The following is a 23,921-nucleotide window of genomic DNA, read 5'->3' as shown; positions in this document are numbered from 1 at the left end:
GACCTATTTAATAACACAGTCTTTTCTAATCACATTTTTTGTAAACAGATAAACAATATTAATCCCATTTTTTTTTTCAGTTTGTGGATGGGGAAATAAGAAACCAGAGGGATTAAGTGACTTTCCCAGGGTTACATAGTTTCTTGTGATAAAATCAGGATTTCACATAAATTCTGACTTTACATGTTGCAATAAGCTGCCGTTTTACATTATAATAAATTGATTATAATGGAAAATGATGACTGTAAGGCTTCCAGTGATCCTAATACTCAAATCCAATGGCTACAATGCCTCATTCTCAGCATTAATGTATCTGTTAACTGAATGAAAGACATGACAAGACTGAGCAAAAAGATATGAGTAATCTTACCTCCTGGACTCTGGAGACTGCTCTTGTTCCTCTGTAGACAATATTTTTCTAAAAATGACTTGAATACTCATTCATTCACATAAGTAAGAATGTCTGTCATCTGCATACTTCTGGATAAACACTGACAAATACTTATTCAATTGTTCTTAATTTCACTATTTCTTATTAATCTCTAAAAACCCCTGTCATTACAAAATATCAGGTTTGTAAAATGTTATAATTTCTAAGAGTGCAGCTTTTTATATTAGCTGTATTTTTGTTGGATGCTTATTCATCACCTTAATATTATAAGTTAAAATTTCTCCAAATCATAATCCAAGATGGATTTCACCTACTCCCTATCCACTGGGCATTGACTCATGTGCACTTCAGTTTCATATAATTGCCCTTTCTTGTTTTAGAACTTATCTGATCAATTAGTACTAAAGTTCTTTATTAATGTACTTAAGTGTGCTTTGTTGTTCAACAGATATTTGTATGATCCAGTTAAAATCAGGGCATTGCATCAGGTTGTATTAGAAGCCTAAAGATGAATATGAAGCTATGGTTCCTACCTAGTTCAGAAGACACCTTATTTTCAAATAAACTTGTGGTTAAATAAATAAATCACCGGATTTCGAGTTGTTAAAGTCAATTTTTTCTAAACAAAAGACACATGCATAAAACAGTGAGTATTACAAGCAATTAGGAGAGATAGATCGTGTATAAAAATAGTTAGAATCCATGAATTTGATAAGCGGTGCTCATACAGTATAAACCAAGTAACAAGAAGGCACAGAACAGTGACAAATTGATTTCTTCATTGGGGACATAAATAGAAATGTCAGGATGGGTAGCCAAGTTCTGAGGGAAACTGGGTGTTTTATTTAAAGAGCAATTGAGTTAAAGTTTTCAATATAAAGAGTAGCTGTAAGTGTCTTGTAAATATCTGGAATTATATTACGAAACCTAGTTTAGAAGTAGAGGTTAAAGATAAACATTCAGATTGTTGTACAAGCAAAAATGAAAGTGATGTTAGATGTAGCTTCCTTCGTAGATAATAAAGAACCAAAGGTGTTATTTTACAATTCTAACATTTTGAAAAATGTAATTATTTTAGGTTTGAAGACAATTTTCCCATCATTTTTAAATTGTTATTTTGACTTTGATTCAGAAGAGATGTTCTAGACAGCTAAAGGATTAACGGTCCAGTTTTGGCTTAGCAATACAGAGCTGTCTTAGTGTCTTGCTAGTACATGTAATTGTCTGTAAAACAGTAACATCCAAGGAAAATTGGTGAAGTGCTGGTGCTGAGTATTCTCCTCTCTGAGATGATAGAGTTGGGAACTCAAAACACAAACGTTGGAGGCAAAGCCAAGTCCAAATCCTGGTTTCAGCGACTTGTGTTTTTTAGAGACTTGGACAAGTTATTTAACCTTCTCTGAGTCTCAGCTTCTCATCTGTAATATATGGATAATATCAACCTCAAATTGGGTGTGAAGATTAAATTCATTTTATATTGTAGTAAGCAACCATTACTGTGACAGTTGCTCTTAGCATTATCATTATCACTATTAGTACACTAAATGCAAATTTGCTCATTTGGAATTGTTAGAATATCAAAATGGTATTGTTTGAGCCTTGTAAAGTGGTAAACAAATATTGGCTAATAACCACATTTTGATTGGTCCACATTATTAAGAAAATAGAGAACTCCAAATAATGACAAAACCCCCAAATTTCAGGAAAATATATGGATACAGTATAGAGAACTTATGTAAATCCCTAAAACTCTTAATTTAAGCATTTAAGTTAGTTTATACTAAGCAAAAAGTACAAGTATAAAACACACTTTTTGTTACTCCTAATTTTTATGTAAGGCCAAGTAATTTGTGAAGATGTATCATTTCCTTTCACAGTTTAGGTCCTAATAATTAGATCTCTTCTCAATGTATGATTATGACTGTATGAGACACACATACACACATATATTCCACATCAAGTCTGAGGTCAAAGATAGTTAGGATAGGCTAAGTTGCAACAACAAACAAACTCATTGGTTTAAAAAACAAGAAGATAATTTCTTTCTTCTATAACAGGACAAGGCAGGTATCAAATGTCAGCATAGTAGCTTTCCTTTATGCAATTATTCATTGACCAGGCTGATAACTTCTCTATCATCTTTGATATGTTGCATCCAAGGTCTTGATCATTACCACCCTAATCAGTCAGAAGGGGAAAGAAACATGGAGGAACACATTTAGGAGACTTTATGAATGGTCTCTGAATGTGGCACATTCAATTGAATGTGACCTTCAATTATATTCCTTTGGGTAGAACTCAACTCACATACCCAAATATGACTACAGCAAGGTGGAGTCTTGCTCTGTGCCAACAAAAAGGATGAATGATGGATTTTCATGAACCACTAGCAGCATTTGCCACATTTTTCAATGTCAAGACAAATACATTTAGTGGAATGGCATCTGTATTCATTAGTTACTTTTAGGGATTTGTCAGAGGCATACAATTTGTTCTGCTTCAGTTACCTGGACATGTCACCTCCTAGTTAAAAAAAAACAACAACAATGAGACACTATATCCATCTTAAAACTTGATATAAGACCATTGGTAAACAAAAGTAAGGACAAAAAGGGACACACACCTATTAGTTTGAAAATTGGCCCCTAAGTGAAACCATAAATCTGTGGCAATTTCATGTTCTCATAGATCACCATGGTAATAGAAATGAATCAGCTTTTCACGGGACAAAATATGTACTTCAAAAATGTGATTCATATTGAGAATAATTTTCTTTAGTTTTCATATTCATTTTTATAAAATGAATGCTTTCCTGATTTTAACCCCCATTCTGTAGTGTTGGTACTGTGTCTTTAGTAAATGGTGTTGCAATTACATACAATAGATAGTGGATCAGGTCATTCCACTGTTTTTACTTTTGTTTGCTGAAAATCCATACTAACGCTCCCCCTCCTTTTCAACCTGGATAAATTCAGATGTAGGAGAAAAATAAATTGGTACATAAAGGAAAAATCTGAATTTATTTAGACCGAAATTTTCTAGCTAATTCAGTGACCATGGGGTTTGGACCTTGAATATCACAGAAAAATAGCCCGATTTCTCTATTTTTAGATGAAGTTTGAGTTAAAAGCTCTGATAGTTTGTCAATTTGTTTTCTTGCTACTCTCTAAACTCTGTCTAGGACTATACTTTGTTGTAAATCAGTTTTGCATGGTTAGTATGCATTCACCTGATATTTATTGAGAAGCTACAATGTATGATATTCATTAAAACTAAATATTTTATGGGGCGCCTGGGTGGCTCAGTCGGTTGGGCGTCCAACTTCAGCTCAGGTCACGATCTCGCGGTCCGCGAGTTCGAGCCCCGCGTCGGGCTCTGGGCTGATGGCTCGGAGCCTGGAGCCTGTTTCGGATTCTGTGTCTCCCTCTCTCTCTGCCCCTCCCCCGTTCATGCTCTGTCTCTCTCTGTCTCAAAAATAAATAAACGTTAAAAAAAATTAAAAAAAAAACTAAATATTTTATGAATAAAAACAAATACAAGGTTTCTGTTGTGAAGAAACTTATAATCCATTGAGTTTAGACAACAAAAAGGTAATTAAAAATAAGTTACTAAGTAAACAGATAGAAATTGTTCATCAGATATTATTTTAAAAAGGGAAAGATCACTGAGATATGTGATAAAAGGGAAAGACATACTCTACGTTGTTGATGTCACCCTTGCCAGCAGCATGAGTAATGGCAGTTTCATTATGTATATCCTATTAATTTATTAAATCATTCAACTCTATCACTGCCATGTGTAGGTGTTTAGCTAAACACTATATAGCAAAGAACAGGACATAGTTCCTGACTCCAGGAAGCTTATAGTCTAGTAAGGAGACAAGCAGTAAATAAGCAATTACAATAAAGTGTGATAAGTGTTATCATTTGAACATTGCAGCATATGATATGGAGGAGGGTATCAAATTTGGGGAAATAAAGGAAAGCTTCATGGAGGAAATAAGTTTACTGTGATCTAAAATGTATTTATGTCCATTAATGCTGAAGTAGATCTAATTTGGATAAACTCCATTTTATGTTCTGTTTTATAAAAGGGTATCTGATTATGCCAAAACAACCTTTTTTTGGAGTATTTGTAATGGTTTGGGAAAGAGTTCCAAATGCATCAAATAGACCTCACAAGAATTCCTTCTAACCATGTGCAAAAAACTTGCCAGCAAGGAAATATGCTTCAGACTATAATAAATATAACAAAGTCAAAAACAATGCAAAATAATGACAATAACAACGACAACAGCAAAAACAGGTATATTTTCACCAGAAATCTTACATGAAGGACAGGTGCTAAGAAACTCTTTAGAACTTACCAATAAAATAATGTCGTACTTTATAAGACAAGATAAGGGACACAACCAAAATCATTAACATTTAGTGATAAAACGTCTACAGACCATAAAGGGAGGCATATACCAATAACTGGCCCAAGATAACTCTACAATGACATCACATTCTTTCTTCCTTTCAAGCAACAATATGAAAGCATATTTCCCATCCTTTATCAACACATTTCAGCTTAATGAATTAATTTCTTCTACATAAGCCTTTTCTCTGTGTTACAACTTCAGTGAAAGAAAAGATTCCAAGACCATAATACTACCTATTTTAGATATGCAATCAATTTAGTTAATTTTCTAATTTCTATACCTTGAGTTGTGGATAAAGAGCTGATTTTGAGAAATGTGTTTGTGTGTGTGTGTGTGTGTGTGTGTGTGTGTGTGCACGTGCACCCATGTATATTAAGTCTAGAGCTGGAAGAAGACTGGGCATGTTTTGTGCTTGAAATATGCTGGATTCTCTAGGCCAAAGTAAAAGTTTGAGTCATTGCAGCACTATTCACAATAGCCAACATGTGGAAGCCACCCTGAATGTCCATTGACAGATAATGGATAAAGGAAATGTGGTATATACACACAATGGAATATTCTTCAGTGTTTTAAAAAGGAGGAAATTTTTATGATATGCAAAACGTGTATAAACCTTGAGAACATTATGCTAAGCGAAAGAAACCAGGCACAGAAGGACAAATATTACATTATTCCAGTTGTATATGGTGTCAAACTCATAGAAGCAAAGAATAATATAGTGGTTGCCAAGGGCTAGGGAGAAGGAGAAATGGGGAATTTGTAATCAACACGTATTAAATTTCAGTTATGCAAAATAAGTAAGTTCTAGAGATCTGATGTGCAACACTGTACTTATAGCTAACAATACTGTATTGTACATTTAACAATCTGTCAAGGGTGCAGATTTCATATTAATCGCTCTTACTAAAATAAGAATTTAAATTTGAATCTGAGTATAATGGGACTGGAGGGCTTTAATCCAAAGTGTGACATGATCTGATTTAGATTTTTAGAAGGTCACTATGGCTGCTGTGTATAATATTCTTTAGAGGGCAACAGTGGGAGCAGGATGATCGGTTAGGATACACTCAACAAAATTCCAATAAGACCTGACAGAGATGCCAGGAACTTGGGTCTTATCAATGGAGACACTATGAAGCAGATGGATGCATGTCCTCAAAGATGACCAGAAATATTTAGGCAAATTGTAGTAAAGAAAAGCAGCATCTCTTTCTACCAGGAAGAGATTATTTAACTTTTTTTTGTACTTGAGGTATAATTGACATCTAACATTACATTAGTTTCAGGTGTACAACATAATGATTTGATATTTGTATATATTGTGAAATGATCACTGCAGTAAGTATAATTAACATCCATCACTATTCATGGTTACAGGCTTTTTTCTTCTGATGAGAACTTTTAAGATTTACTCTTTTAGCAATTTTCAAATATGAAATACGGTATTGTTAATTGTACTTGCCATGCTGTACATCATATCTCCTAGACTTATTTATTTTATAACTGAAAGTTTGTAGCTTTTGACTCCTTTCACCCATTTCACTCCCACCCTCCCACCCTGACTCTGGCAATTACCAATCTGTTCCCCATATCCATGAGGGTTTTTTTTTTATATTCCACATATAAGTGAGGTCATACAGTATTTGTCTTTCTCTGCCTGACTTACTGCACTTAGCATAATGTCCTCAAAACCCACCCATGTTGTTGTAAATGACAAGATTTCATTCTTTTTTATGACTGAATAATATTCCATTGTATCTATATACACCACATATTCTTAACCCATTCATCCATCTATAGACACTTAGATTGTTTCCATATCTTGGCTATTGTAAATAACGCTGCAATGACCATGGGAGTGCAGATATCTTTTTGAGTTTGTGTTTTTGTTTTATTCAAATAAATACCCAGAAATGGAACTGCTGGATCATATGGTAGTACTATTTTTAATTTTTTGAGGAATCTCCATACTGGTTTCCATTTGGTTGCACCAATTTACATTCCCACCAACAATGCACAAGGGGTCCCTTTCTCCACATCTTAACCAACCCTTGTTATTTTCATGTCTTTTTGATAATAGTCAAGGAATAGATTATTTTAAATTCATATTTAAGTAAATAAATAATTTTCTTCTTAAACATTCAGTGATTTCTCAAGTTCTAAGGATATCAGCATGTACATTTTGATTCATGACAAGAAACATGGTCCTAAGTAATCAAAATGGCATTCCAGGTATCTAAAAATAAAACCCAATGATATAATGTGACAGACGCTATTGTGTTCAGCTATATTGTGCTCAGTTCTCTGCTTGAGCACATGGGAGAAAACCACGTCCTAGTCACTTCAGTTACTCAGGTCATGTGATTGATTCTAGCCAATGAAATATGAAAAAAAACTAAAGTGAATTACTTTCAAGCTGAACATGCAAATGTAGTGTTCAACCTTTAATTTCTCTCTTTTTCTGATGGAGAGCCTTGGATGGCATGTATTAAGATATAAGAATTATCACAGCATGGAAGGATCTGGAACCCTCAAAGTCTTTGCATATGACTGAAAAATAAACAATATTGTTTTAAGCTACTGTGCCATAGCCAAGCGTTAATTGTCTTGACTAATACATATAGTCAGAAAAAAGTAAACATTAATTTTTGAGAGTAAAAAGGTGCACTAGAATCATTTCAACAATATTTGTTTTGTGCCTACTGTGAAATAGAACTTCCGTATACATAAAGACATGCTCACAACAAACCTTGAGTTGGGTGTTACTAACCTCATTTTTTTTTATAGATGGGAAAACTGTGATTTAGAGAAGTATCGACTGACTCATATTTATACAAGTGGCCAGAAACCAGCTTTCAAAGCTACATCCACTATCTTCACGTAATCCACTTAGCTTGTTGTGAGAAAGAAAAAAAATTAAAGATTCTATCTATCCTTTATTACTTTTAAGATTTTTCAGACAGGTAATTTGGTATCCAATTTCTTTCATATGAGAGACTCTGAATTACTATGTTGCTGGTTTTGATAATCCTTTATCTGAGAATTCAGATCACCTTTTGCAGGAGTATTTTCATTTAATAGCTTATTTTATCTGCCAATATTTTTCTAGGCTTAAGAATTTTCATCATTTTTCTTGCAGAAGTTATGAAGCCAGGCTTTTTTGCCTTACCACATCATGTTCATCTCGTGCTATTCCAATATTTTGTGACTCTATCTCCCCAAATTGCATCATTCAGCATCTTCCAGCATAACAGTACATAGCATAGAACTGCAGGATTTTTCCCTCTGATTTTTCAGCACTCTTTATACATCTCATGAAGCAGACAGTAGGGCTAAACACTGCCTTTAAAAGAAAACAAGCTTCAATGAGATAAAATTGACATACAACAAGATATACATTTAAGTGCACAATTTGGTAAATTTTGACATATGTATATACCCTTGAAACCATCATCATAATGAAAAAAAAAACATTTTATGGGGTAGGGGAGGAAACTGGGGAGATATTGGCTAAAGGTTCAAGGTTTCAGTTATGCAAGATGAGTAGTAAATTTTGGAGATCTAATATACAGCAATGTGACTGTAGTTAGCAATATATTTGAGATTTGCATACTTGAGATTTGCTAAGCAGGTACACCTTAAGTATTCTTAGCGCACACACACACACACACACACACAAACACACAAATGGAAAGAAATGGTAACTGTGTGAAATGATGGATATGCCAATCATCTTGATTGTGGTGATTATTTCATAATGTACATGTATATCAAAACACCAACTTGTGCACCTTAAATAAACAAATAAGCAGAAAGAACAAAGATCTCTGAAAAAATTCCTTGTGTCTCTTCATAATTTCTCTATCCCAGCTGCTTCCCAATAGTCAACCAAAACCACATCTGTTTTCTATCACTATAAATTCATTTTCATTTTCTAGAGTTTTCTATAAATGGAATCACACAGTATATATATATGTATATATATATATATATATATACATATATATATACTTTTTTCCTTCATTTAGCATAATTAATTTCATATTAATTCATGCTATTATCTATATCAATAACTAATTTCTTTTATTGCCAATTGGTATTCCATTTTATGGACATACCATAATTTGTTTAACCATTTATCTGTTCACTGATATTTGGGTTATTTCCAGCTTTTGGCTACTAGAAATAAAACTTGTATCAATACACATGTAAATATTTGTACAGACATAGCTTTTCTTTCTCTTAAGTAGATATATAGAATAAAATGGCTAGATTATATGGTAGGTATATGTTTAACTTTTTAAGAAGCTGCCAAACTGTTTTCCAAAGTGTTTGTATCATTTCACATTTGCAAAAGTAGTGTATGAGAGTTCCACTTCCTCCAAATTCTCACCAACACTTGGTGTGGTCTCTCATTCTAAGTTTAGCCATTTTAATAAATGTGCAGTGATATATCTCATGAGAGTTTTATTTCCCCAATGCTAATGATGTTTAACATTTTTATGTGCTTATTTGCCCTCTGTATATCTTTGGTGAAATGTCTGCTGAAATCTTCTGCCCATTTTTAATTGTGTCCTTTGTTTTATTATTATTGCATTTCAGAGTTTTTTTGTGTCATCTAGATACATATGTACTTTGCAAAAGATTATTTTCCAGTCTGGGTCTTGTTGTTTCATTTTCTACAGTATCTTTTGAAGAGAAGCTTTAAATTTGATGAAATTTAAATTTAAATTTAAATTTGATGAAACAAATTTAATTAATTTGTTTCTTTTATGGATTGTACTTTTTTGGTGTTGTATCTTAGAAATATTTACCTAACTCATGATCACAGAGATTTTCTTTGAAAAGTTTTAGAGCTTTAGATTTTAAATTTAGGTCTATGATCCTTTTTCAGTTATAAATATGACATTTTAATGTTTAAAATTATCAACCATTCGAAGGCACAATTTTTGAAAATTTCACAGATATTATGAGAGCTGTCTTAGATCAGATGTCCCAAAAAACAGATGATGATTTGTGTGTAGCAGGATTATTGGGAAGTACTCTCAGAAACAATACCTGTGTGTAAGTGAAAACAGAGGGTGTGGCCAAAAAAAAAAAGAAGAAATTAAACTGCAGCACAGTTCCCATAAAGGTTTTAACAAATCCCATAGAGAGTGATGGTCCTTTAGATTTGTCTCCAGTTGAGGAAAAGAGGTGGGGATTTTGCACACTACATTACTTGACATTGAAGGAGGGCTGTCCTTTGGAAAGGGTGTAAGCTTGGATAAGACAAGGATAATTTATGAGTAGGGACTCAGCTATGAGACCTCAACAGTCAATATCACCAGGGACTAGGGAATGACTCCTTGGACCTGAGGAGGGGATATCTGGGGAGAAAATGTATTACAAAGTCTAGTACAATGTCAAATTCTTTTGTCCTCAATATGAAAGTGAACAAAGTGAACCAAATAGCTTGAGTAGGTTGCCTAGAGTTACTCTTGCTTGTGATAGAGATGAGGGCAGAGCCCATTTTTGAAAAGTTTGCTAAGAGGAAATGTATTATATTGAGAGAGACTTTCACATTAGTATGATGAAAATCCATCAAGGTAAGTCTTAAAAATTACTCTTCACTCCTAAAACAGTGATTTATGCTTGACAGAAGAAATGTATTTAAATTTTGAAGTGAAAAACTGTGCTACTGAAAATTATTAGCCTGTGCATCTTAGTGGGAAAATATGCATTCGGAGTTTTTGAGAGAATCTTTATTCAGGCCAAATTGAGTGAGTTTGATGAAAGACTCTCAGGCTGACAATGACGGTTTCTAGCAGGAAGAAATCAGTGAGATAGAAAAATTTAAAGAATGGCTAACTTAGTCCAGTTAATTCAAGATTGGATGGGGAAACAAATCCTGTTAAATGCTGACGGTTGAACTTTACAGACCCAATAAGCTACCTTCTCAGAGTTGATTTCAAAACTGGAAATAATAATTGTGTGTTTATCTAAGCTGAACAAATGTTAGTGTTGAATTTACTGTTATTAATTTGGCTATAAGAAATGGTCCTTATTTTCTGGTTTTAAAAATGATTTAAAAGTTAAATTTCCCATATATAATTACTATTTGTGTTAAAACCTCAGAGACTCATTCTCAAAGCTTTAAGTAAGATTAACTTGTGGTACTTTAAAAAAAATAGGCATTTTTTTAGTTCTCCTCTATCCCCAGTCCCTCAGCTTGTGAAGTGGGACCCAGGAATATACATTTTAAAAATAATTGTTTCCTGAAATTTCTGAGGAAGGCAATTGTAAATGAAGAAATACTGTGAAAAAAATATTGTTCTCAGAATTTCAAGCTAATCATTAACTGCAAATAACCATCATCTGCTTAGAGCTGAAATTAATAAATCTTAGCACTTAGGTAAAACACTTAGCTTGAATCTTAAAAGTTTACTTTAGAATTACCTCAACTGTCAATCACAATAATCACCAAATTTAGTGTTTTGGTTGTGACAGCATAAAATTAACATTTTTTAAAAAAGAAGTTCTTTCCTTGAAAACATAATTCTCTCTCTGTGTGTGTATATATATATGTATATATAAATTACCGCCTCCTCCCAACTCAGGTATTTTATTCCTTCAGCTTCATTCCCAGACTGTGACTCAAGTTGGAGGAAATTTCACAGTAAGATCTCTATTTTCAGAGCATTAAAAGTGATCTTATTCTTCCCTCTTCAATGCTGATTCTTCAGCTCCCTGCTGATGGTAATATTGAGGTCCTCTAGACTCCAGGTTACTGGACTGATTAGTAAGAAGAAAACTGGAAAACTAAAAAGAAGGGTTTCTACCAACAGAATCAAATTTGAATGACTGAGAAAATGTGCTCTGATTCTATACAATTCTCCTCTGTTCCCAGCTAGGAGCATTACTACTCACTGTGTAAAGTTGAAAGCAGTCAAGTGTGTGACAAAATCCCACTCTTGAGCCCTAGCAAGGACTTTTTCATACTTAAATCAAAGTTGTTTTCATAATACTTCATCCCTCTTTTATGGAGGGGAGAGAGTGTTGAACAGCAAATGTAACATTTGATAAAACATATTAGCATTGTTTGAAGTTTATTTGTTAGAAGACAATGATGTATTCATATTTTAGTATTTAGCAAGTGCACAGAATGACCTGTCAGACTTGTTAATGAAAATAATGTAATGATGAAATTGATACAAGTGACCAGATACACAGAGAGAGCAAATAAAATTATGCAAATGTATTCCAATAAAAGGAAACATTAAAGAGCCTACTTGAGATGTGAACACTACTGAGCAGTATTTTTAACTGAAGTAGAATAATATCATATGACAGTGTCAAGTTAAAAATAAGTCATTCTCTCTCTATATATAACGTGATATGAAGGAGGGTTGCTTTCATCATATAGAATGGGAAATGGGATATTTCCTTCTAAAGGCTAAAACCCATAAAATTAGTTAACAAAGGGTTCAGCTGCATGTAAGAGAAATTGCCGCTGATGTTGGTTAAGTTTTTAAATGAGAGATATTGAATAATTAGTTCCTGTTTATTTAAAAATAAGAACATAACTATTTACCACTGATGTAATAAAAACATACTTGAATTTTTCTCAAGATATAAATGATGTTAAATAGCCTACCTTATTTAATTTGTTTCATGTACAGTTGGAGATAATCAGAGATGACCCATATATAACAGAAAAAGGAGTGCCTCAATCCAAGTTGCAAAAAAATGGTTTTAGAAAAGTCTGGTGTTGAGATAAGGACAAGTATTTATGTATATGTGTGTATATATATATATATATATATGTGTGTGTGTGTGTGTGTGTGTTTGTGTATATATATATATATATATATATATATACACATATATATATGTGTATATATACACACACATATATATATATACACACATATACATAGATACTTGTATCTATGTATATAGATTGTCCTATATACATAGATACTTGTATTTATATATATAAATACACACACACATATATACATATATATACATACATACATTGTGGCATTGCAGGAAATTGTCCACAATAACTCTGTTAAGATATAGTAAAGAAAAAAGATAGCAACCTATAAAAACTATGTTTGACAAAATAAAAGTAATATTAATTTGAGTTATAGGAGTGCCTTTCTACTTCAGGGTTATTACTGTACCACAGTAACATCATACATGTGTATGGGTGTGTGTGTGTGTGTGTGTGTGTGTGTGTGTAATATTAATTTTGTAAATTTTATGGATTTTTAAAATTAGAGTGCAAATGTTAAAGTATCCATCTATTTTCAATGTTCATATTTAACTCCTAATGGTTAACTACTCATGTAATGTCATTAGCTGCAATCAACTTGAAAATAGTGATTTTTGTGCTTCTTTTGTTTCTTGTCACCAGGTGAATAAGAAAGAGTGAAAAAATAAGGGAAAAAAGAGTTGGAAGTTAATGGGTAAGCAGGACAGGAAAAATAAAGAAAACACAAAGATGTTCTAGTTCCTCTGATAGAATGAGTAGGGCATAAAACACAGTAAGTCCCATTGTAACAATGGAAAACATCAGACAAGGGACAAAAATCATAGTTAAAAAAAACTATCATAGAATTTAGCTTCTGTAAATATGGAGTAGCAGCGACTGGATTTACCTTCCTATCTGAAATGAAAAAAAAATTATACAAATTATATGAAATGATGATATTCATGATAAAGGACATCGGTCAAAGGAGGATAGTGATGCAAATAAACAGAAACAAATGACGTGAATTCAATAATTGTGCCAACTTGCTGTCTTGAGAGAGTTTCTGCGTTGAGTCCCAGAGAAAGTGAAGTCAGGTGGAATATATAAGATTCTCTGAGTTGAGGAGAGTTGAGAATTCAGGGCTGCCTAGTTGGCTAGAGTTTGCAGGACAGAGTATGGAAGAGGAGAGAGCTGCACAGAGAGTGAAGTATAGCACTGTGCAGATTCACCACCCCTTGAATATTCAGCATAGTATCAATCAGTGCCTATTTATGAGGAAACCAGCCATGGTTGGGGAAAAGGGTGTCAGAGGATTGGAGGATGCTCAATGTTCAGCATTCACATAGAGCTGGAAATGATGTCACCAGTTTAGAAGCCTTTCAATTCATGGAGCACTGAGTAGATTATTCAGGAAGTTCTTGCCTCAGTAGTGGGCAAGATTAAAGTTCATTGGGACCCACTGTAAATTACTCAAACATAGAATAAAGAGAAAATCTTAAATGCAGTTAAAGAAAGACAACATGCTACATACAGAGAAACAAAGATAGGGAGGATAGCAGATTTCTCATCATAAATTATGCCATCAAGAAGACAATGGAACAACATTCTGAAGAATGAAAAGAAAAAAATCCTGTCAATTTAGAACACTACTCAAATCTTTCAAAAACGAAAGTGAAATTAAGATCTTTTCAGACATATAAAAATTAAAAGAATGAATCACCAACAGAATTTCATTATAAGAAATGTTAAGGAAAATCTTTTAGGAAGAAAGAAAATGACATTAGATGGAAATATGGATTTATTGAAATGAATAAAGAACATCAAAAATGGTAACTTATAGGCATTTATCCCAAGAAAACAATTAGAGATGTCAAAACAGATTGATATATAAGGAGCATCACCATAACATCATATTTTTTAAATTTTTTAAAAAAGGAAGACATGAATAAAATAACCTAAATTTCTAATAATAGATTAATTAAATAAATTAGGAAACAATCATACAAAAGCATGTGCATTTCCATTAAAGATTTTTGGGGAAGTATATTTAATATTACAAAAAAATGTTCAGATTTATAAATGAAAGAGTTTATGAATTCTATGGTATAATTCAAGTTCTTTTAAGTTACAAATGTAAATTTATTACAGTCAAAAAATTTCTAATTCATGATGTGTTTTATTGCATTTCAGTTATCTAAATCTATTTTTACAAAATATATTGGGATATATATTTATGATAATTAGAGAGACCTTCTATGCCCTGGAGCCCATAAAGTTATTCAAATTAATCAACCAACAAGGAGTCCAGGAAGCCTAGCTAATCCCGCTCCACATGTCATATATCAAGCGTCCCCCTGCTTCCCCTACAGCTGCAGTTTGCTGTTATTCTGTCCCTGAGCACAACCCCCTGTGTGCTCCTGCCTGGTAGCCTTCTCTCATTTTGAAATAGAGCAAAACATTCGGCCTTTTATCTATCCAAATGTCATTATGTCATGTCCCGCCATCAAAAGAAACTTTAAATATTATAAAGCAGACATATTACAATTACAGTAAATATTGTTCATGTCTTTCTAGATCTACTTTTTACCTTTGTTCACTTTGCTGAGTACCTAGGACACTGACTAATATGGACAACATCAAAGGAGTCTCTTGCTTTCTGGCTTCTAGTTGAAGTCAGCCAATGGCACACACTGCAAAAGACTAGGTTTGAAGTGATTGAAGCCTGGGTCCTTGTGGCCTTTTCCCTGCAGGGCTGTTGCAGGTTGGTAGTGTTCTTCCACCAAAGGGTCTTTTTGGGTAATTCTGTACACTACCATTTCCACTCCTTCTCCCATTTTTAAGCTATATGTGATAACAGCTCTTTGGTATTGTTAACTGTGGGATATGGTATTATCCCTAACTGATTCCTTTAAATCTTCCCCATTTCTTTGGAAAAACTCCAGTTATTAAAAAAAAATATCTTCATGTACTTTTTTTTAATCCACCATTTTTTTTCTTCTAAGAGTCTGACTGATACAATGATGTAGTTATATAATTTAAATGTGTATTAAAATGGTTGAATATTTTTGTAATACTTGGCAAATAGAATTCCAACTATTCTAAATTAAGTTTTCTTAAGCTGTTTTTCTTGTTATTCTAAGGTTTCCATTGTTAATTAGTGTTGTTTTTTAAATGGGGAATTTATTTTGGACATGTGTTGCAGACTTTGAGTCTGGAGTTCTCTCTTGTCCAGCAAGACATAAATATAAGAGAGGCTTTCATAAATATGAGAGAGGCTAATGTCTGGGAGGAGACAAGAGCCCTGAGTAAGACGTGCAGAAAGAGACAATGAAACAGCCTGGACGTGCAGAAAGAGACAATGAAACAGTCATCATTAACTTAAGAGTGTGAGAGAAAGGGGGTTTCGAAGATATGCAGGTTAGGGGTTTGGGTCAACGCAAAACAAAATCCTGACACCATGCAGATGGCTGTTTACAGGTGCCCTGTCTGGTTATCTTAAATTGCCTAGGGAATGAGACAGAGCATGCTACCTCAGGGTCAATAAGTCACCTTTCTTTTGCTAATTAGCCAGGCAATTTCACCCTACTGCGGTGGTCTTGTTTACCTGTTTACCGATTTACCTATTCTGGATGCTTTCAACCTGTTGAAGCAGCTCTATGCTTTGTTCTATGCAGGGGGTGCTTTTTCCCTGTTTACCTATTCTCACAAGCTTTCCACTCTTAGCCTTGTTAATCTATTGGTGCAAGCTCAGAGAATTCCTAAATTTATTCCCCACAGAGATATACCTATTAATATTTCATAAAAGGCTGTTACTTACCACACCTAACAAAGAATTTACACAAAAGGGCTCCAATTAATTTTCTGATGTCAGGTACACGTAATTCCTCCATCTTTGGCTTATTTTTGTAAGTTTGCTGGAGTATAGTTGTTTTAAAAGTACCTAAAGGGGCGCCTGGGTGGCTCAGTCGGTTAAGCGGCCGACTTCGGCTCAGGTCACGATCTCACAGTCGGTGAGTTCGAGCCCTGCGTCGGGCTCTGTGCTGACAGCTCAGAGCCTGGAGCCTGTTTCAGATTCTGTGTCTCCCTCTCTCTCTGCCCCTCCCCTGTTCATGCTCTGTCTCTCTCTGTCTCAAAAATAAATAAACGTTAAAAAAAAATTTTTAAAAAAAGTACCTAAAGTTTTCTCTCTATTAAAATACAGAAACATAATAGCTGCCACTTATGATAGGGTCTAAGTTTAGAATGATGATATTAAATACATTTTCTCTGCATAATCCACCCAACAACAAAATAAGGTAACAACATCTCATTTTACAAATAGGACTCTATTTAAAAATAGATAAAGGGTACAAATTCTCCAGTGATTAAGTAGTGGAAAATAGATCGAAATCTATTTCTGTTTTATTCTAAAGCCTATGCTATAGGTTTCAACTTTAAGAAAAATCCTTTGAATTTCCTTTCTGAATGTGAAATTAACTCTATTTCAAATATTCAAGTTCTTTGTAGATTTCTATCATTTCTAAGCCCATTCCTTTTTACCAATTTCTTTCTTTATTAAAAAGAAGAAAAAGAATACTGCACTTAATAGAAAAAATAAGCCACAAAACAATGGAATGTTTGGAACAACTGATGATTATTAATAAATTAGTTCCCCAAAACTTATCGCATAGCCTTCATTCTTTAGATAATTTAGTTCAAATGAAACTACCTATGATAAACAGCTGTTTTAGTTTGTGATACTCATTAATAGTTAACATTAGAAGCAGAAAAATTATGACAAGAAATATTTTAAAACACTAGTCTCAAACCAAATTTGTTAAAATTTATAATAGTAAATATATCAAAATCAGGAAATGCAAAATTTTTTGCAGGTTATTCTGTTGAGGCAGTTGCTAAGACTCTGAAGGAGTTAAATGTCAGACAAGAGTCTATCTAGTCATAGAGTATTTAAGGTCCATAAATATTTTGACTTACTTCCCTATCCTTTCGTCCTCTTGCAAGATCACGGATAACTTGCTATCGCCTGACTACTATGAATGGAAAAGAACCAATGATCAAATTCACAACTATAGTTCTTGCAGAAACCAGTTGTTGATCTATTTTGCTCCCGAAATGAAGTCCCAACTTAAGCTCCTCACCTACTACACCGGATATAACTACCTCAGAAAATGTATTTTTTCCCTCTTTCGTTAAAGTTTATATTTAATCAGTCTTAGCCTGACATGCTCTTACCTATTTATGTCTACTTTATGGATCCTTCTTTTCTACTACATTTTAAACAGAAGCCTACAATGTATCCCATTTCCAACACTCCTAATTAATTAACTTCCAGTTGACCTTCTCACTAGGCAGATAAATTCAGTCTCCTCAGTGACCTGAATAAAGCATGTAGTCATTCTAATTCAATATTTCCTGAATTAGGGTGCTTTTGTCTTCAATAAAATTTGATGTAAGAGCAGTTCATGTCTAGAAGTAGTGCTGTGGTCACCATACACATATTGTATAATATTTTTTTGGATTCAGTAACAAAGTTTAGTATTTTTACCAGCTTTATTGAACAGATGGAATAAGCTGTTTGAAAATTGGCTGTGGATTTTAATTTCTAGATTTCACCAAGTCCCATATTTCCAGTCAAGTTTTTAATAAGCTTAATTTGAAAATTGCCAAATCTGAAAAACCTCATTGTTGATCATGTGATGTCATAACTGCTAGATTTAGAAGAACAATCAAAGTTGGAACAATCTATGATTGATCATTTTATTAAATTGGAGTGTAGGTTCCATTAGAATTTTCCCAGATTGTATTCAGAGCTAGAAATATGCCAAGAAAGGGTAGAACTCATGCTTTCCACATGTTAGGAAAAACCTACATATACAGTGTTTTCTTTCATTTATTCATTCAAGATTCTATTATATGCCTGGCTTTTTCCCCCCAAAATATTTATTATATACCCAAACATTTAGGTGCATGAAGTGTATGTCATTTTTTTTTTCTTGCAGAGAATTCACTTGGAAATTTAGGTCCTGAAATATCAGAATGTGACCAAGATTTGATGGGTAAAGGTAATATCAATATTACCATGTTGGTACACTTTTCACCTTTCTAATTACATGGATCTAGAATACCCCATTCTCCTTACTCTATTCTTACCTTACTTAAAACAAGAAACAAACCCAAGGATTTGGGGAAAGATAATAAGGTAATATACTGAAGTCGCTTAAACTGGATCTCTTCACTTGGGCTTCTTCTAAAACCAGACTCACATCTACTGTAAGAGAGTTATGTTTCCATATCATGAGATAATCAGGGAATTTTATACCATCAGAAAATATTACTTAGTCACATTAAAAATTATCAGACATGTTTTTGAAATAATTTTGAAAGCTCCAGTGATATAAACCAAATAGTATTTCATTGTGCTGAAATACTGAGAAAAATGGAGGAACAAAAACTTATTATCTAAGGAAGTTATTTATTAAAATATACTACTTAACACTAACCGTGTATTGGCTCCAATTCCAGAAGAATTGGCCATAGAATATGAAAACATTTTTCTTAACCCTCCTGGAGTGGAGGCGAGACCTTCATCATGTTCCTTTAAAGCATGCCTGTGAAGATACTGTTTTACAGAATATTTTCTCATAATCATTTTTATTTGCATATAATTTTAGTTGTTTAAATGAAACCAGCAACTCTTTCATTTTAAAATGTACAACTCTGCAGCTCAAGCTGGAAAGAATCTCTAGTAGCCATCCTTGGTTCACTTATGAGAAGTTATATGTAGTAAAGATGATGCACTCCTAGTCATATACTCCTCAGTAAACCTCTTTGCAATTAAACTAAACTGAGTATTAAATGAATGATATTAGAGTCAGTCCATATTCTGGGACTGGGAAGACGCACTTCAGCAGTATCTTGCAAACTAACTTTATTGAGTATACATTCGTCACAGTTCAGGTGATATTACCTACTTATTTTTCTAACTTTGCCCCTTTTCAACAAGCCCACTTGCCTGGGCCCCCCTGTCCAAACCTTTGCCTGGGACCCTCCAAAGTCCTGAGTGGCATTTCTGTGCCAGGCCCACCCCTTGTGTTCTGCTTTGTGACTTGTGGCTTCAGTCGTAGTGGTTGGGACACTGTGCAAGGCCCAGGTGGGCTGGTTTTATTCCCACCTTTATTGAGGTATAATTAAGAAATAACATTGCATAAGTTTAAATGTACAATATGATAATCTGGTATACATAAATATTGAACATACATACAATATGTTTATTTCACAATATCACCAAATTAGGTAAATTAGCATATCTATCATCTTATATAGGTACCCTTTTGTATATGTAGCAGGAGGGGGCTGTCAAACTTGGGAGGGATGGTGGTCACATATGCTGCAGGAGCTAAGGGCAGAGGGTAGGGTTGGGTGCTGTGCACAAGGGGAAGATTGTGTCTTTCAGAAGCTTTCTGCCAAATGGGGCAGGAATAATCCTAAAGAGTGTGTGGGTAGAGTGGAGTGGAGAGGACTGCATAGACTCGAGTTCTGGGGCTGAGCATGGGCTGCAGGAAGACCAAGAATAAAGTGGAAGAAAGGCAATTACAATAATATAACTCATAACGTAGCATCTGAGTCTAAAGGTCTTCTTGTATTTGAGGAAGACAGTCTAAGAGAACTAGTAGTAGCAACGGTGACTGGCTATTATTGAACATTAGTGCCTCAAATATAACTAACGCAACCTGTTGATTAAGACTAAAATTTATTTCTTGCTGCTAGAAAGAACACCAGTTCTACCAAGCATTAGAAGTGTCTTGGAGTAAGGAAAGCATTATTAGTTTGCTAGGGTAACAAAGTACCACAAACTGGGAGGCTTAACCAACAGAAATGTATTGTCTCATAGTTCTGGAAGTCAGAAGTCCTACGTCAAGGTGTCTGCAGGGTTAGTTCCTTCTGAGGGGTATGGAGAAGAATCTGTTCCATTCCTCTCCGCTAGTTTCTGCTGGTTTTCTGGCAATCTTTGGAGTTCCTTGGGTGTAGACCTATCCCCCTGATCTCTGCTTTCATGTTCACATGGCATTCTCCTTGTGCATATCTGTTTCTAAATTTCCTCTTTAATAAGGTCACCCATCATCTTGGAGGAGAACCTACCCTAATGACCTTATTTTAACTTGGTTACCCTTTGCAAAGACACCATCTCCACATAGAGTTAAATTCTGAGCTACTAGGTTATTTATATGAATGAGTCATTTATATGACTTCAGCATAAATTTGGGTGGCAGGGGACACACATTTTAACCCGTATCAAAAAGCAATGCCAAAATTAATTTAGAATTTGGAGGTTTCACTTAAAGTGAGTATTTCAAAGCAGAGGACTAGATCAGAATTGGGTAGGGACATGATACATCAGTCCAGGATTGTAAGAAAAATCAAAACAAGGATATTGAGGTGTCACTGTTGATGCTCTCCATTGAAAAGTTGATGGGTCTTTCAGGAAGTTCCTGTAAAAACAATCAAACCCTTTGGTTGTGCAAGAGACTCCAGGAAAAATAACACAATACTAATGAAGACAGTGGAGTACCCAAGTCTTCTTATTGGAGGTACTTGTGGAACAATAGTTTCAGTCCTCAGGTTCAATACAGGAGTAGATTGTTTCACTTATTCTGAAGACTAAACTTTTAGGAAAACAACCACCTCAGCACAAAGGGATTTTTTTTTTACTACTTAGCTTGGGAAAATGCTTGCATAGCAGATCTGATTAAAAATAATTCATTTTTATTTTACAGAAAAGGATTAGGTCAATTTTACTCCTTAAGGATTAATACGAAATCCATTAGTGAAGACACAATCCAAAAATTCAAGAAAGGTGTTTTAATTCTACAGATTACTGTTTCTGAGTGATTAATCTGGGTTTCCAGCTGTGTTTGTTAATTCTCATTAGCCAAAATCTTTGAATTGCAGCTGTTGTCATATGCTAAACTCTGAAACAAACTACTTTATTGCATCACTTTCTGATTGATCAAATTTGTGTCTTTTTTTTTTTCTGCTCAAATAACCAAATGAGAATGGGAGATCTGAATGTCCAGTGCTGGCCTTAAAGCCACACTTCCCAAATTGTGTTCCATTGGTATAGTTAGCTTCAGTATTTAAAAAAACCCAAAAAACAAAACAAACAAAAACACATCCTCAGTGACTCTTCACAGTCTATAGCTTTATTCTGTGGAACACTAGCATCATTGGTGATATTAACATGTAGCTTATAAAATATATTGAAAGGTCGGGACACCTGGGTGGCTCAGTCAGTCGGTTAAGTGTCAGACTTCGGCTCAGGTCATGATTTCATCACTCCTGGGTTCGAGCCCCGCATGGGGCTCTGTGCTGGCCGCTTAGAGCCTGGAACCTGCTTCAGATTCTGTGCCTCTCTCTCTCTGCCCCTCCCCTGCTCATGCTCTATCTCTCTCTCAAAAATAAACATTAAAAAAATTTTAATAAAATATGCTGAAAGGTCAGGTAAATTTAGAGAAAATTAGATAAAAGAAAATGAGGCAAATTTCTTGACTGCAGGATATCTTAGACCTTTGAATACGTTAATGAGCTGCTGTGAACGTTTAAAGCAGAATATACAATGTCACCTCTTAAAACTTTCCCTCCCTCCTCTCCCTCCCTGTGTTTTTAATGGAACATCCTATGGGCTGGATTCAAGAGAATGAACATTGGTGAACACTTTCACTTTTCTATCCTGTTTTGCACTTAAATATGTAACTCCTCATATTCTCCTTCCCTTTAATGAAATTCACATCATTTGTAGAATGATTAGACTCACTAGTATTCTGAAAGGGCTCCAAGCACACCTCTTCAATACCAAAAATAAGAATCCAAGATTTCTGACCAGTCACATACATCCTTTCAAATGTCCACTGATATAATATTCATTGCTTATTGTCCTTGTATTTCTCATTTTCTGATTGCACTTGAGACTCAAATTTATAAGGACTTCTGATTCTCTGAAAGCCATGGTTTCTGTTGCTGGGAAATATAGATAAAATCAAAATCTACCCCCCCTCCAATTCAGGAAACCTCTCCATAAATGTAGAAGAGAAAGAAAGCAATTTTATTATTGAATAAACATTAACAAGAATGTGACACATATCACAATCAGCTAAGGGATTACAAAGATGGAAAGTAGTATAGCCAAGCAGATACCAGCCATTATATCCATGTCCTCAAAATAAACAATAAATATTCTTCAAGTGAGAGGACTTGATGACACCATTTGTCATACACAGTTCCTCCTAAATTCACTTGGTGATTGGGGTGACCATCTATGTTAGTTAGTTGGCTTTATCCAAAGAAAAATACTCCTATCTTTATGACAGGATGTAGTTTTGCAACTAAGAGCAAGGAGCCTAACTTCAGCAGCCTTGTCTCCCACGGGAAGGAGGACAGAGGGGCTTTCTCTTCCTTGACGATAATGTTTCAAGGAGATGTTCCCTAGTTCCTTAAGAAAGATATTTCTGGGTCATAAAGCTGACAAGAGGCTTATTTAGCTTTTAAAAGATTTACATCTTTTACAGAGAAATAACTCACAGTTCCAGGTTTTCTAAAGTAAATGCTTTAAAAGAGAGGGGAGGGCTCTTTCTTATTTTCAACTGGGATCATTAAGCCTCTTATTTCAATTTGTATTTACCCTTATATTCAACAGATGTCCTCCTGTTTCTTACCAGATAAATATGGTCTTTTTAATACTTTTTCTTGGTATTGAATAAAGGATATGGCTACACAATTTTCTGAAGTTTTTTTTAAGTTTGGGAAGCATATTTTCTGTTGTCCCATAAGTGAAACATAATCATGACCTCAGTTTGTCTATGACCTTTCAAATTTCAGAACACTTATGCTGACTGTTTTAAGTGACCTTCATAGGACTAGTCAGAGACAGCTATTGAGATACATCTTTTTACTGAGAGTAAAAAGAAAACTATAGAATACAATGGTTTGAATGTAACCAAGGTCATCAAATATTGATGGCAACATGATGCAGTAGAGAGAGCCCCACTGAGAACTGGGAGCAGCTTCAAGGCCCAAAGAGAAGCTCTTGGGTTATGTTTGAAACTAACATGACAGGAAAAAGGAATCTGTCATATTTTGATTATTTAAGAGGAAATGAGACTTAACCACTCAGAAGAATACACAGATTTTAGAATGCGATGAATCTGAGTTTTAATTTTGGGTTTGCCCCTTACCAGCTGCCTGCATGCTTTGGGAAGCCCTGGGTTTCTGCTTGATAGTTGGAATGTGGAGACAAAGATGCTGTCTCTCAGGACTATTGGAGAACTAAATGAAGGGCATATGAAAAAAGGTTCTGACTGCCTGTTACAGAG

The 23,921-nt window shown here is 34.3% G+C and overlaps 2 long non-coding RNA genes across 2 annotated transcripts in view; one reads left to right on the top strand and one right to left on the bottom strand.

Annotated features, from left to right (window-relative positions):
- Nucleotides 1-928, top strand: part of LOC144616125 (uncharacterized) — a 61,055-nt gene extending 60,127 nt beyond the window's left edge. The window contains exon 3 of the long non-coding RNA XR_013555106.1: nucleotides 840-928. This is a non-coding gene — a long non-coding RNA (uncharacterized LOC144616125). The remainder of the gene's footprint in view (nucleotides 1-839) is intronic.
- A 467-nt stretch (nucleotides 929-1,395) lies between these two features.
- LOC132693230 (uncharacterized) lies at nucleotides 1,396-16,649 on the bottom strand. Its single transcript, XR_009616667.2, has 3 exons — nucleotides 16,373-16,649; nucleotides 7,984-8,157; nucleotides 1,396-1,809 (listed from the first exon to the last, which is right to left on the bottom strand). It is a non-coding gene; the product is annotated as an uncharacterized LOC132693230 (long non-coding RNA).
- Nucleotides 16,650-23,921: the final 7,272 nt, after the last annotated feature.

Source organism: Panthera onca, chromosome B1 (genome assembly GCF_046562875.1).
Source record: "Panthera onca isolate mPanOnc1 chromosome B1, mPanOnc1 haplotype 2, whole genome shotgun sequence".
In the NCBI taxonomy this organism is placed as follows: Eukaryota; Metazoa; Chordata; class Mammalia; order Carnivora; family Felidae; genus Panthera; species Panthera onca.
The sequence above is the reverse complement of the archived record's forward strand: the minus strand, read 5'-3'. Positions and strand labels throughout refer to the sequence as shown.